The sequence below is a fragment of the Heterodontus francisci genome, chromosome 29, assembly GCF_036365525.1.
Source record: "Heterodontus francisci isolate sHetFra1 chromosome 29, sHetFra1.hap1, whole genome shotgun sequence".
Classification (NCBI taxonomy): Eukaryota; Metazoa; Chordata; class Chondrichthyes; order Heterodontiformes; family Heterodontidae; genus Heterodontus; species Heterodontus francisci.
In genome coordinates this window covers 36,309,180-36,324,732 of record NC_090399.1, presented here as the reverse complement: position 1 = coordinate 36,324,732, position 15,553 = coordinate 36,309,180, and the positions used below count along the sequence as shown (strand labels likewise).

Genomic DNA, 15,553 nt, shown 5'->3' with positions numbered 1-15,553 from the left:
TAGGCTACACCTAGGCCTCCTACAGCAACTGCAGTGACCATCACTCCCGATGGTGCTGCCGATACTACTGGGCAGCCTACCTTCTGATTGGCTGGCTGCTCATGGTGGTGGGATCCCCATCCTTAATGAACCTAACTGTTAATTGCCCAGGCACTGGTGATAGAGCCGGGGGAGAGGAGGGGCTCCAAATGGCTGAAACGGGTTTCCCACCGTCTTTTTGATGCGACACCACATTACCTGCCATCTCCACTAAATACAGCCCTCAGTTGGTCACATGTAAGCTGAAGCAACAAGTCTCCATTAGAGCTCTGTCTTTCAGCTTCATTTTTATTAGTCTAGGAAGAAATAATATAACACTATCCATCTGGACGACAGTGCAGAGGCGTTGGAGGAGGATGGTGTGGTGAGCCATGTGAAAGGCTGCAGACAGGTCAAGAAGGATGAGGAGGAAAGGTTTACCTTTGTCACAGTCACATAGAATGTCATTTGTGACTTTGACAAGAACAGCTTTTCTACAGTGACGGGGCAGAAATCTGATTGGAGGGATTCAAACAGGTTTTACAAGGAAAGATGGCTTTTGGAGGTGACAACACATTCAAGGATTTTGGAGATGAAAGGGAGAGGTTAGAGATGGGACGTTAGTTTGCAAGGGCAGAGTGAGTCAAGGGTTGTTTTTTGTAGGAGAAGGGTGATAATGAGAGATTTGAAAGAGGGACAGAACCTGAGGAGAGGGAACCATTAACAATATCAGCTAACATGGGAGCCAGGAAGGGACTCAGCCCCGTCCATCCGAGCACCACAAAGCTGAGGCCCCTGGGCTGCTGGCTGCTGTGCCGAGCCCAGCTCTGCTCCCTTGCCACAGGTCCCATCGCCCCTTCTGAGCACCCGTTGCCCAGATATAAACCCCCACCAACAGCATCATCTGACTCTGAGGGGGCGGTGAGGGGGAGGGGAGAGAAAGATGGCAGAGACTGAATGAAGAGAATGGTAGGGAGACGGATTCAGTAAAGTAGAAAATATAATCAATTCACACAAGAAGATTTACAGTATCTGCAGCTTTTTGGCTTTTGTAAGAACAAGTTTATTTCTTTTTGAGCAGAAATGAGGGGCTGAAAATGGAGCCAGTGGAGGTGGAGAAGAGATTGTGGCTGCTGTTTCCCCTCCTATCCTGCAGGGGGTGGTGTTAGTCTCTTCCAGCCATCACTCCCTCCGCTGGGGGTATTTTCACATCCCCAGTGATTCCTGCTGTCATTCAGTTGTTGGAAGTCTGGTGATAAGTATTCCATTCATGGACTGGAAACACTGGGACCTGCCTCTGGGCTGCTCTCAGTTGTTTTGTTTATTCATTAATTAAATAATTGATGTAACCGGATATTTCACCGCACTCTTGACCTGCTCTCTGAACTTGGACTGAGTCACCACATATATAAATGTGTTCGTGCAGCAACTTAAATTCAACAGCATAAGTCCAACTTGTCGAAAGATATATAAAGCATCATTGTAATTATTGGGATCTGATCCTGTAAAGATATAATATAAGAAATTTATAACATACACCAACCACAGAAGTATGAAGTTGCCAGATATGGTGAAGAGTAAAATCACAGACTTCCTTCTGTTCTCCATCTCTGGGTCACTGTGATTCTCTCCCTTGCTCTGACTCCTCAGTCCCTTACGGACTTGACTGGCTACTAAAATGTGTCTGACTGTCAGAGCGTTGAACAAAAGAATTAAAGCAAAAGGGAGCAATGGGATTAAAACCGTATCAAACCAGTCAAATCCCACCCATCCGGGATCAGTATAATAGCTTGGCTTTCTATAACATCCCCATGGTACATTGTCAATTATCTCTCTAGGTTCAAATATAAAGTAGAAGGAGATGTCTTTTGAACAGAGCAGAATGCAGGTTGTTGCTGGAACCACAGCCGCAGTTTTCTCGGTGCAATATTTTGTTTTCAGCTTCTGGCAACAAATGGTCACAAATCGATCAAAGGTGAAAGTGACGGTGAACCAGACAGAACAGTCTATGGCTGCAAAACGCAGGACAGCGTTAACACTACACACAGGGGTGACGTCCAGGAAAGATCCCGGGAAATAATAATAACTGATCCTGAACAGTATGACCTCAGTGATAATGACCAGCAGATCCGCCGTTGCCATGGCCACCAGATAGCGAGTGGTGCAGGTGGAGAGGCTGCACTTTCCCCGGGGCAGGATCACAATCGCCAGTAAATTAACTGTAAGAGAGAGAAGGGAAAAGAAACTGGAAATTACTGATCAAACATTCTCCGTGTCTGACCCAGACAGTAAGGGCAGGATTTTAGCACCAAAAACAGGGAGTTGGGGGACGATCAGAGGTTAAAATTTTTAAATCTCACCGCTGACCCCAACTGACCTCTCACCCGCCCACTTCTGGGTTTCATGGAGTTGGGAAAGGTGATGGACAGACAACTGTGCCCAGAAGATGGCCTGGCAATTTAAATATTTTAATGAGGCTGGAAGTATCTTATTTATCTGATTTACAGGTTTTCCTGTGTTCGGCCGGGATTCCCAGGCCTCTGGAAAGCAATAGCTGTGGGAGGTGAGGACAGCTTCATGGAGAAGGTCAGTGTCTTTACAGCACTGCTGGTGGGTCAGGAAGAGCAGGGGTTCTTCCCCCAGGACTCCAGGTTTCTCATCCATCAGACTATCAGACATGCTCATGCAAAGACCTTCAGCATCAGACCCTCACCTAGGATCAGACCATCCTCATTCCAGGATCAGACACCCACTGCTTCCCCACCTGGATCAGACCATTTCCCTGGGATCAGACCACCCCCATCCTAGGATTAGACACCCACTGCTTCCCCACCTGGATCAGACCCTCATCTGGGATCAGACCAACCCCATCCCGGGGTCAGACTCTCACCACTTCCCCACCTGGATCAGACGATTTTCTGGGGATCAAATCAAACCCATCCCGGAACTGGACATACTCCCTACCCCACCTTGATCGTAGACTATCCCGGGAATCGTATCACCTCCCTTCCTGAGATTGGACACACCTCACTCTCTGCCACCCAGATCAGAGACTTTCCCAGAGTTAGGATTCGGAATCACCCAAGACTCAAATCCATGCGGGTCATGAATCAGACCGACCTGCTCCTGTAACCTGTCAGATTGGAAGCCAGGCCTGTCAATCAGGCTCACTTCAGAGTGGTGAACCTGTCGAAGACAAATGATGCACCTTGTGCAGATCAAACATTACAGCATGCTGGCCGGGATAAACCAGAAGAGTACAAGGCAACTTGATTGAACCATATAAGTTCCTGAGAGGTCTTGACAGGGTGGATGTGGAAATGTTTCCTCTTGTGGGAAAATCTCGAACTGTTTAAAAATAAGGTGGCGCCCATTTAAGACAGAGATGAGGAGAAATTATTTCTCTCAGAGAGTTGTGAGTCTTTGGAACTGACTTCCTCAAAAGGCAGAGGAAGCAGAGTCTTTGAATATTTTAAATGCAGCGGTAGAAAGAGTCCTGACAAACAAGAGGGTGAAAGGTTATCGGGGGTAGGCGGTAATGTGGAGTCGAGGTTATAATCAGATCAGCCATGATCTTATTGAGTGGTGGAGCAGGCTCGAGGGGCCGAGTGGTCTACTCCTGCTCCTAATTCGTACGTTCATCTATCAAGAGGAGTTGTCCCCTGACACCTCGTGATCTTACATAATGGCTGAATAGGCTGTTAAAATCCACTGTTAATATCCAGGAATAAACATTGGATTAAAAACAAAATATTGAAACTGCTGGAAATCTGATAAAAATAGCAGAATGTTGAAAACACTCAGCAGGTCAGGCAGCATCTGTGGAGAGAGAAACAGGGTTAATGTTTCAGGCTGATCGGCTTTCATCAGAACTGGAAGATATTAGAGATTAACAGTTTGAAAGCAATCATGTAGTCAGTGAAAAGTGGGGTATAGGGGGAGGAAAGAACAAATGGGAAGGTCAGTGATCGGTGGAGGGCAGGAGTGATTCAATGATAAAAGGGATGATGATGCAAGGTGAATGGGACAATTAAAGAAACAGAGGATGGGTCCAGAGGAGGTGTAAATGGTTACAGCAGAAGAACAGAGGGGGAGGGGAGCATGGAAAATCTGGCAAAGAGGAGAAAGCTCCAGTGGCCTGGAAAAGTGATGGAGAATGGTGGGTAGATCCCAGGGATGTGGACCAGCCTGCCAGTTGTGTACCAATAGGGGATCCCCACCCCAAGTACCAGCCCACACCCCCTCCACTCCCAGTGACTCTGGTGCAGCCATCCTCCATTACCAGCACAGGCCATCCCGGAAAGAGGGAGCAATGGTTACAATCTGAATTTTTAATCTCAGTGTCGAGTCTGAGAGGCAATAACATGCCTAATTGTTAAATCCAGTGCTGTTCCTCTTTGAACTTCAGAGGAACAGTGCAGGAGGTCGGAGATAGAGAGGTCAGAGTGGGAGTGGGATGGAGAATTAAATTGACAAGTGACCAGAAGCTCAGGGTCACACTTGCAGACTGAACGGAGGAGTTCAGCAAAGCAATCACTCAATCTGTGTTTGCTCCTCTCCCAATGTCCAGGAGAATCCATCATGAGCAGCGAATACTGCTAATAAATTGAAAGAAGTCCAAGTAAATCACTGTTTTACCTGGAAGGAGTGTTTGGGGCCTTGGACAGTGGGAAGGGAGGAGGTCAAAGGGCAGGTGTTACATCTCCTGTGCTTGCACAGGAAGGTGCCTGGGGAAGAGGAGCTGTTGTTGGGGGTGATTGAGGAGTGGATCAGGGAGTCACAATGAGTGGGGGAAGGGAGGGAGTAGAATATATGTTTGGTGATGGACTTAGCTGGATGTGGCAGAAATGTTGGAGGATGATGTGTTGAATGTGGAGGCTGGTGGGATGGAAGGTGAGGATAAGCAGAACCTTATCGTGGTACTGGCAGGGAGGGAAGTGGTGAAGGCAGTAACGTGGGAACTGGGATGGACATGGTCGAGGGCCCTGTTAACCACAGTGGAGGGGAATCCTCGGCTGAGGAATAATGAAGACATTTCAGAAACACTGGTGTGGAAGGGAGCATCGTCAGAACAGATGGAACGGAGGTGGAGAAACTGGGAGAATGGAACAGAGTCTTTCCAGGAAGCCGGGTGGGAGGAAGTACAATCGAGGTAGGTTTGGGAGTCGGTGGGATTACAGTAGATATTGGTGGACAGCCAATCTCCTGAAATCGAGGTGGAGAAGTCGAGGAAGAGAAGGGAAGTGTAAGAGATGGATAATGTGAATACAAGGGAGGAGTGGAAGTTAGACACAAAAATAAACCGGAAAGGTGGCTCAACTGTGGCTTACAAAAGAAATTAGGATAGTATTAGATCCAAAGAGGAGGCATAGAAAATTGCCCGAAAAAGCAGCAAGTCTGAGGATTGGGAACAGTTTAAAATTCAGCAAAGGAGGACAAAGAGGTTGATTCAGCATGGGAAAATAGAGTATCACAGTAAACTTGCGGGGAACATACAAACTGACTGTAAAAGCTTCTTTCAATATGTGATAAGAAAGAGATTAGTTAAGACGAATGTTGTTGTCTTATTGTCAGAAATGGGGGAAAGTATAATGGGGAACAAAGAATTGGCAGAACAATTAAACACATACTTTGGTTCTGTCTCCACTAAGGAGGACAGCCAATCCCCTGAAATGGAGATAGAGAAGTCGAGGAAGGGAAGGGAAGTGTCAGAAACGGACCGTGTGAAGACGAGGCAGGAAATTTGAAGTAAAGTTGATGTAATTTTCCAGTTCAAGGCAGAAGAAGGAAATGACACCAGCACAGTCATTAAAGTATCGGAAAAATATGTGAGGGAGGGGAGCTGAGTAGGATTCGAACAAAGAATGGTCCACATATCCTACACAAAGGCAGCATAGCTAGGACCCATACAGCTCCCATAGTGACAACATTTGAGTGTGAAATAACCCAATGTTTACACTCGAGATCCACACACCCTGACACAAACAAACACGACGCTCCAACACCCTGCCTTTCAGGGCCCGCCGTTCAGACCCCAGACCCTCAACGGAAATGGAATTCAGAAAGCGGACAAGAGCTTTTCTGTAGGCCCCACAGGATAGGTGGGGAGGGAGGGAATGGGGGAGAGAGGGGGAGGGGGGAATGCAGGAGGGAGGGGAATGGGGGAGGGGAGGGATGGAGGAATAGGGGAGAGAGGGAGGGGGAATGGGGGAGAGTGGGGAGAATGGGGGAGGGGGAATGGAGAGAGAGGTGAGAATATGGGGAGAGGTGGGAATGGGGGAAGGGAGAACAAAGACTTGCAGGTTGATAGGTTAATTGGCCATTATAAATTGCCCCTAGTATAGGTAGGTGGTAGGGGAATATAGGGACGGGTGGGGATGTGGTAGGAATATGGGATTAGTGTAGGATTAGTATAAAATGGGTGGCTGATGGTCGGCACAGACTTGGTGGGCCGAAGGGCCTGTTTCAGTGCTGTATCTCTAAACTAAACTAAACTAAACTAAACTATACTTTACAACAGGATCAGGAATCTGCGAGGGTTCTCATTCCCAGAACAGAGAGCCACTGAGGAAGAGAGGAGGTCCAGTGGGAATGAGACTGAATGAAACAAAATGACTCAATTCCAAATGGGCCCTCGGAATGTCCCAGCAGGAGATGGTGGAGGGAAATGGCCTCATGGTGTCTGTCAGACAAGATCCCATCCACTGTGAGTTGAAGGCGAGCTCTGGTTTCCTGAACTTTGGAGCAGAGAGGGGCAGACTGACGTGGACAGAAATGTAAATGGAATTCTGCAGCACAGCTATGACTCGGGACCAGAATAACCCAGTGGATGAGGATTCAGAGCCTGAAGAAGGGAGTGAGATCTCTGAGGGGAGGAACTAAACTTAAATAATAGTAAATAAATTCAATTAAAAACTTCAAGACATTTAAGGTTGAAAGTGGGGAGAAATTTGATAAAGCAATCAGAGAGAAAGAGAACGTTCTGGTTCAGATGGATTGTATCCACACTGATACGATCAGGTGAGGAAAGGGTCTCAGGCTCCCCTCTCACCCTTTCTCTAGTTTGGCTGTAAAAGAGTTTATCTTTCAAAACACAGTGGTGTAGCTGACCAACTCAGTGAGCTTCCACAACTCGCTCCTGTTACTCCAATTACAATTGCCAATGATCCAAACAGACAGGTTTTCTTGAATTTAAACAAAGATAACGTAAATTCATTAATCTGATTACAGTGCGGCACAGTGGTGCAGTGGTTAGCACTGCAGCCTCACAGCTCCAGCGACCCGGGTTCAATTCCAGGTACTGCCTGTGAGGAGTTTACAAGTTCTCCCTGTGTCTGTGTGGGTTTCCTCCCACATGCCAAAGACTTGCAGGTTGATAGGTAAATTGGCCATTAGAAATTGCCCCTCGTATAGATAGGTGGTCGGACAAATATAGGGACAGGTGGGGATGTGGTAGGAATATGGAATTAGTGTAGGATTAGTGTAAATGGGTGGTTGATGGTTGGCACAGACTCGGTGGGCCGAAGGGCCTGTTTCAGTGCTGTATCTCTAAAAAAAACCCAGTTGGAATAAGAATTACTAAAATCTGCAACTAATCACTTTCTTCTTCTTTTTCTTCTTCTTCTTTGGCCTCCTTGTCTCGAGAGACAATGGGTAAGCCCCTGGAGGTGGTCAGTGGCTTGTGAAGCAGCGCCTGGAGTGGCTATAAAGGCCAATTCTAGAGTGACAGGCTCTTCCACAGGCGCTGCAGATAAAATTGGTTATCGGGGCTGTTACACAGTTGGCTCTCTCCTTGTGCTTCTGACTTTTTTCCTGCCAACTGCTAAGTTTCTTCGACTCGCCACGCTTTAGCCCCGCCTTTATGGCTGCCCGCTAGCTCTGGCGATCGCTGGCAACTGACTCCCATGACTTGTGATCAATGTCACAGGACTTCATGTCGCGTTTGCAGACGTCTTTAAAGCGGAGACATGGACATCCGGTGGGTCTGATACCAATGACGAGCTTGCTGTACAATGTGTCCTTGGGGATCCTGCCATCTTCCATGCGGCTCACATGGCCAATCCATCTCAGGCGCCACTGGCTTGGTAGGGTGTATATGCTGGGGATATTGGCCACCTGGAGGACTTCTGTGTTGGAGATACGGTCCTGCCACCTGATGCCAAGGATTCTCCGGAGGCAGCGAAGATGGAATGAATTGAGACGTTGCTCTTGGCTGACGTACATTGTCCAGGCCTCGCTGCCGTAGAGCAAGGTACTGAGGACACAGGCTTGATACACTCGGACTTCTGTGTTCCGTGTCAGTGCGACATTTTCCCACACTCTCTTGGCCAGTCTGGAGATAGCAGTGGAAGCCTTTCCCGTGCGCTTGTTGATTTCAGCATTGAGAGACAGGTTACTGGTGATAGTTGAGCCTAGGTAGGTGAACTTTTGAACCACTTCCAGAGTGTGGTCACCGATATTTATGGATGGAGCATTTCTGACGTCCTGTCCCGTGATGTTCATTTTCTTGAGACTGATGGTTAGGCCAAATTCGGTGCAGGCAGCTGCAATCCTGTCGATGAGTCTCTGCAGACACACTTCAGTGTGAGATGTTAATGCAGCTTCATCAGCATAGAGGAGTTCTCTGATGAGGACTTTCCGTACTAATCATTTAAAATCATTGAAAGTAGCAACACAGGTTAACAGGGTCATAAAAATACAAACAAAGCACTGGAGTTCATTTCGAGAGGAATGGAATTGAAAAAGCAAAGAGCTGATATTAAACTAATATAGAACCTTGGTTGTACAACACTTCGTGTACTGTGTACAGTTCTGGTCCCCATATTACAGAAAGGACATTGATGCACTGGAGAAGGTGCAATTATTACTAGAATGATACCAGAACTGAGAGAACTAATGTTATTACTTCCTACTCTCTTTCTGATCTCTGTATTATGAAAATCCAAATGTCTGTTCCTCAGTTATAAGTGTCTCTCTTCACAGGGACACACCTCACTGAGCTGAGCGTAGAGATTGGTACAGGTTACATGTGTCGAGAATATGAATCATAGATAAGAATTGATCCGTCAAACCATAATCAGTTACAGAAGTGGACAATTCAATAAACACAGCCCAATATTCATCCTGTGTAATAGACAGATAATAAAATTCACCACTCATGACCCACAGATTCTCAGGACCATGTTGGGGGAAAGAGATAATTCATCACAAAAGTAACTTATGTGGTTACAGTAACTATACTCAGAGTAAGAAACATCATTATACAGAGGATTAGAATGCTGTAACAGTGCTGTCCTGCTGTTTAACTGTCAGTAAATAGTTAACATCTGTTTCTGTTGGAGCAGTTCAAAAGGAGACAGAGCAATATCAATACATTTCACTTTATACACTTATTACCAAACATCTTCAACCAACAAGAAAGGTATTCCTGTTTGCCAGATATAACATTCGTTAAACACAGAGATGGTTCTATGGAGTGGAGATGCCGGTCATGCAAAACAGCAATTTAAAATTAGAAACAGCTTGTCCATTACAGTTAGTGACACATACTCAGTACGATTCTACAGTGACAGATACTCCCAGAAATACATGGTCACTGGGATCAGGTGTTCCACTCCGGTGCGTGACCCACACTCAGTACAATTCCACAGTGACAGATTCTCCCAGAAATACATGGTCACTGGGATTAGGTGTTCCACTCCGGTGCGTGACCCACACTCAGTACGATTCTACAGTGACAGATTCTCCCAGAAATACATGGTCACTGGGATCAGGTGTTCCACTCCGGTTAGTGACCCACACTCAGTACGATTCTACAGTGACAGATTCTCCCAGAAATACATGGTCACTGGGATTAGGTGTTCCACTCCGGTGCGTGACCCACACTCGGTACAATTCCACAGTGACAGATTCTCCCAGAAATACATGGTCACTGGGATTAGGTGTTCCACTCCAGTTAGTGACCCACACTCAGTACAATTCCACAGTGACAGATTCTCCCAGTTATACATGGTCACTGGGATCAGATGTTCCACTCCGGTTAGTGACCCACACTCAGTACAATTCTACAATGACAGATTCTCCCAGTAATACATGGTCACTGGGATTAGGTGTTCCACTCCGGTTAGTGACCCACACTCAGTAGTAATTCCACAGTGACTGATACTACGAACATAAGAGCATACGAATTAGGAGCAGAAGTAGGCCATTCGGCCCCTCGAGCCTGCTCTGCCATTCAATAAGATCATGGCTGATTTGTTTGTGTTTCGAATTCCACACTCCCATCTATCCCTGAGAACCTTTGATTCCCTTGCCTAACAAGAATCTATCTATGCCCACCTTAACATTATTCAATGACCCCACCTCCACCACATTCCGAGGCAGAGAGTTCCAAAGTCACACAACCCTCTAAGAGAAAAAAATTCTCATCATCTCTGCTCTAAAAAGGGGGAACCCTAATTTTAAAACTGTGCCTCCTAATGCCGGACTCACCCAGAAGAGGAAACATCCTTTCCACATCCACCTTGTCAAGACCATTCAGGATCTTATATAGTTTAGTTTAGTTTAGAGATACAGCACTGAAGCAGGCCCTTCGGCCCACCGAGGCTGTGCCGACCATCAACCACCCATTTATACTAATCCTACACTAATTCCATATTCCTACCACATCCCCACCTGTCCCTATATTTCCCTACCACCTACCTATACTAGGGGCAATTTATAAAGGCAATTAACCTATCAACCTGCAAGTCTTTTGGCATGTGGGAGGAAACCGGAGCACCCGGAGGAAACCCACATGAGACACAGGGAGAACTTGCAAACTCCACACAGGCAGTACCCAGAATTGAACCCAGGTCGCTGGAGCTGTGAGGCTGCGGTGCTAACCACATACTTCAAACAAGTCTCCCCTCACTCTTCTAAACTCCAGTGAAAACAAGCCCAGTCTGTCCAACCTTTCCTCTTAAGACAACTCACTCTTTCCAGGTATCAATCTAGTAAACATCCTCTGAATCGCCTCCATTGCATTTACATCATTCCTGAAATAAGGAGAGCAAAACTGCACAAAGTATTTGAGATGTGATCTCACCAATGCCCTGTATAACTGAAACATCCTTACTTTTATTTTTAATTCCTCTCATAATAAAGGATAGCATTCCATTAAACTTCCATTACTTGCTGTACCTGCATTCTACCTTTTTGTAACTCATGCATGAGCACACCTCGATCCCTCTGAACCTCGGAGTTCTGCAGTCATTCTCTGTTTAAGTAATACTCTGCTTTTTTATTCTTCCTGCCAAAGTGAACAACTTCACATTTTCTCACATTATACTCCATCTGCCAAATTTTTGCCCGCTCACTCAACTGATCTACATCGATCTGCAACCTGCTAATGTCCTCTTCACAATATACTTTCCTACCTATCTTTGAGTCATCTGCAACTTTAGCTGCCATCCCATCACTCCCCTCATCTGAGTCATTGATATAAGTTGTAAAAAGTTGAGGCCCCAGCACAGACCCCTGTAGGAGTCCACTCGTCACATCCTGCCAATCAGAAAATACTTCCAGTAATACATGGTCACTGGGGTCAGGTGTTCCACTCCAGTTAGTGACCTACATTTACTTTGATTTTACACTGACTGATGCTCCCACTAATACCTTCACTCAGAGAGTTGCCTTCACTGAGGTCTAATTCAGTATTAGACGATATTCCACTAAATGCAATAACTTGATAATTCAGAGAGCCTGTCAGTTACAAACAGAGGTTTATTATCAGCTGAGACAATGGAATGAAACCACAAATATAATTCAGGATATTTGATGTAAGGTAATGATATCACTGATCGGGTGTCTGTATAACAGTGACCACTAGATCAGCATTTAACATTATCAGTCACAGAGTAAAATAAGAGACCAGCTCACACACAGATTTACACAACTTCAATGATTGTAGTCACTTACCAGGAACACCAATGACAGCAAGGAAGGGGTAATATATTTTCATGATACTGTCAATTGTTTGACGCATTTTCTGTGTGTAGTGATGTGTCTCTTCGTGCTGCAGACAATCTCTCTGTATTAAACTCTGAAGTGACACATTTCCAGAGCCTGTAATTTAAACCCTGTGGGATCTCCCCAGGGATATTGAGGTTGCCACATTGTTCAATTTAATAAAAAGGGTTTTAACAAACAGATTACGACATCGAGTTCAGTCCGTGTTGTGATAGAATATACTTATTTTTGCAATTCAATTGGAAAACTCCAAAGACTGGACAATTCTGATCACATTGATTAACGAATGAAAATTTGAAGCTGTATTCTCCAGCAATGAGGTTGTTCTTTCAAACACCATCAGTCCCATCTCTAGATCTCATGTTGTTTCAGTGATGTCCTTCACTCGACTGTGGTTCGGGTGGTGAAGATCAGATTTTGGCCATCGTCCATCTGGGCCTTGAGCTGCAGGCTCTCATTGTAAAGCACAGAGAACTGGGACTGCAGACAGTGAAACTCTGGGGAGTCCTTCACTAATTTACTGGCAAGAGTCTTCAGCTGTTCCTGGGGAGGGGAGAGTGGGGAGGAGACACAGGAGAAGGACAGGGTTAACCAGAGAGAGGGAAATTAACTGTCCCACACCATGTTTGACCAGAGTAAACACAGGAACAGGAGTTTGCTCATTCAGCCCCTTGCTCCTCTTACATATGAAATGGAACAGATGAAGCACTTGAGGAATATAAAGACAGTCGGAAGGAACTTAAGCAAGGAGATAGGAGGGCTAAACGGGGTCATGAAAAGTCATTGGCAAACAGGATTAAGGAAAATCCCAAGGCTTTTTATACATATATAAAGAGCAAGAGGGTAACCAGGGAAAGGGTTGGCCCACTCAAGGACAGAGATGGGAATCTAAGCGTGGAGCCAGAGGAAATGGGTGAGGTGCTAAATGAGTACTTTGCATCAGTATTCACCAAGGAGAAGGACTTGGTGGATGATGAGCCTAGGGAAGGGAGTGCAGATAGTCTCAGTCATCTCATTATCAAAAAGGAGGAGGTGTTGGGTGTCTTGCAAAGCATTAAGGTAGATAAGTCCCCAGGGCCTGATGGGATCTACAGTGGAATACTGAGGGAGGCAAGGGAAGAAATTGCTGGGGCCTTGACAGAAATCTTTGCATCCTCATTGGCTACAGGTGAGGTCCCAGAGGACTGGAGAATAGCCAATGTTGTTCCTTTGTTTAAGAAGGGTGGTAAGGATAATCCAGGAAATTATAGGCCGGTGAGCCTATTAGAGGAAACTATCAGAGAGGATTCTTCGGGACAGGATTTACTCCCATTTGGAAACAAACAAACTGATTAGCGAGAGGCAGCATGGTTTTGTGAAGGGGAGGTCGTGTCTTACTAATTTGATTGAATTTTTTGAGGAAGTGACGAAGATGATTGATGAGGGAAGGGCGGTGGATATTGTCTATATGGACTTCAGTAAAGCCTTTGACAAGGTCCCGCATGGCAGACTGGTGCAAAAGGTGAAGTCACACGGGATCAGAGGTGAGCTGGCAAGATGGATACAGAACTGGCTCAGTCACAGAAGACAGAGGGTATCAGTGGATGGGTGTTTTTCTGAATGGAGGGATGTGACTAGTGGTGTACCGCAGGGATCAGTGCTGGGACCTTTGCTCTTTGTAGTATATATAAATGAATTGGAGGAAAATGTAGCTGGTCTGATTAGTAAGTTTGCGTATGACACAAAGGTTGGTGGAGTTGCGGATAATGATGAGGATTGTCAGAGGATACAGCAGGATATAGATCGGTTGGAGACTTGGGCGGAGAAATTGCAGATGGAGTTTAATCCGGACAAATGTGAGGTAATGCATTTTGGAAGGTCGAATGCAGGTGGGAGGTACACAGTAAATGGCAGAACCCTTAGGAGTATTGACAGGCAGAGAGATCTGGGCGTATAGGTCCACAGGTCACTGAAAGTGGCAACGCAGGTGGATAAGGTAGTCAAGAAGGCATACGGCATGCTTGCCTTCATCAGTCGGGGCATAGAGTATAAAAATTGGCAAGTCATGTCGCAGCTGTACAAAACCTTAGTTAGGCCACACTTAGAATATTGCGTGCAATTCTGGTCGCCACACTACCAGAAGGATGTGGAGGCTTTGGAGAGGGTACATAGGAGGTTTACCAGGATGTTGCCTGGTCTGGAGGGCATTAGCTATGAGGAGAGGTTGGAAAAACTCGGATTGTTTTCACTGGAACGACGGAGGTGGAGGGGCGACATGATAGAGGTTTACAACGTTATGAGCGGCATGGACAGAGTGGATAGTCAGAAGCTTTTTCCCAGGGTGGAAGAGTCAGTTACTAGGGGACATAGGTTTAAGGTGAGAGGGGCAAAGTTTAGAGGGGATGTGCGAGGCAAGTTTTTTACACAGAGGGTGGTGAGTGCCTGGAACTTGCTGCCAGGGGAGGTGGTGGAAGCAAGTACAATAGCGACGTTTAAGAGACATCTTGACAAATATATGAATAGGAAGGGAATGGAGGGATATGGGCCCCGGAAGTGCAGAAGGTGTTAGTTTCGACAGGCATCAGGATCGGCACAGGCTTGGAGGGCCGAATGGCCTTTTCCTGTGCTGTACTGTTCTTTGTTCTTGTTCTTTGAGAAGGCCATTCAGCCCCTCGAGCCCGTAACAGAGGAACAGGAGTTAGTACATCTAGCCCTCAAAGCTGTTCCATCTTTTTGATGGAAGCTGAGGGGGGTGGGGGGGGGCAAGACATTAGGGAACACTTGAGAGTTTTAACGTGACAGAGATTCTCTCAGCGGGAAGGAAGGGCTGTGGAATCTTTTACGTCCACGAGAGAGGACCACGGAATAGCAACTCATGAAAAAGCGACACCTCCAATGGTGCAGCTCTCGCTCAGTGCTGACCCTCTGACAGTGCAGTGGCCCCTCAGTACAGACCCTCCGACACTGCAGCGCTCCCTCAGTACTGACCCGTCGACAGTGCAGTGCTCCCTCAGTACTGACCCACTGACAGTGCAGTGCTCCCTCAGTACTGACCCTCTGACAGTGCAGTGGCCCCTCAGTACAGACCCTCTGACAGTGCAGTGCTCCCTCAGAACTGACCCTCTGACAGTGCAGCTCTCCCTCAGTACTGACCCTCCGACAGTGCAGTGCTCCCTCAGTACTGACCCTCCGACAGTGCAGCTCTCCCTCAGTACTGACCCTCTGACAGTGCAGTGCTCCCTCAGTACTGACCCTCCGACAGTGCAGCTCTCCCTCAGTACTGACCCTCCGACAGTGCAGCTCTCCCTCAGTACTGACCCTCCGACAGTGCAGCTCTCCCTCAGTACTGACCCTCCGACAGTGCAGTGCTCCCTCAGTACTGACCCTCCGACAGTGCAGCTCTCCCTCAGTACTTACCCTCTGACAGTGCAGTGCTCCCTCAGTACTGACCGTCCGACAGTGCAGCTGTCCCTCAGTACAGTCCCTCCAACAGTGCAGCTCTCCCTCAGTACTGACCCTCCGACAGTGCAGCTCTCCCTCAGTACTG

The 15,553-nt window shown here is 46.7% G+C and overlaps 1 pseudogene; it reads right to left on the bottom strand.

The window, feature by feature from the left end:
* Window positions 1–1,326: 1,326 nt before the first annotated feature.
* Window positions 1,327–12,043, bottom strand: LOC137345762 (probable G-protein coupled receptor 139; annotated as a pseudogene).
* Between the last annotated feature and the right edge of the window lie 3,510 nt (window positions 12,044–15,553).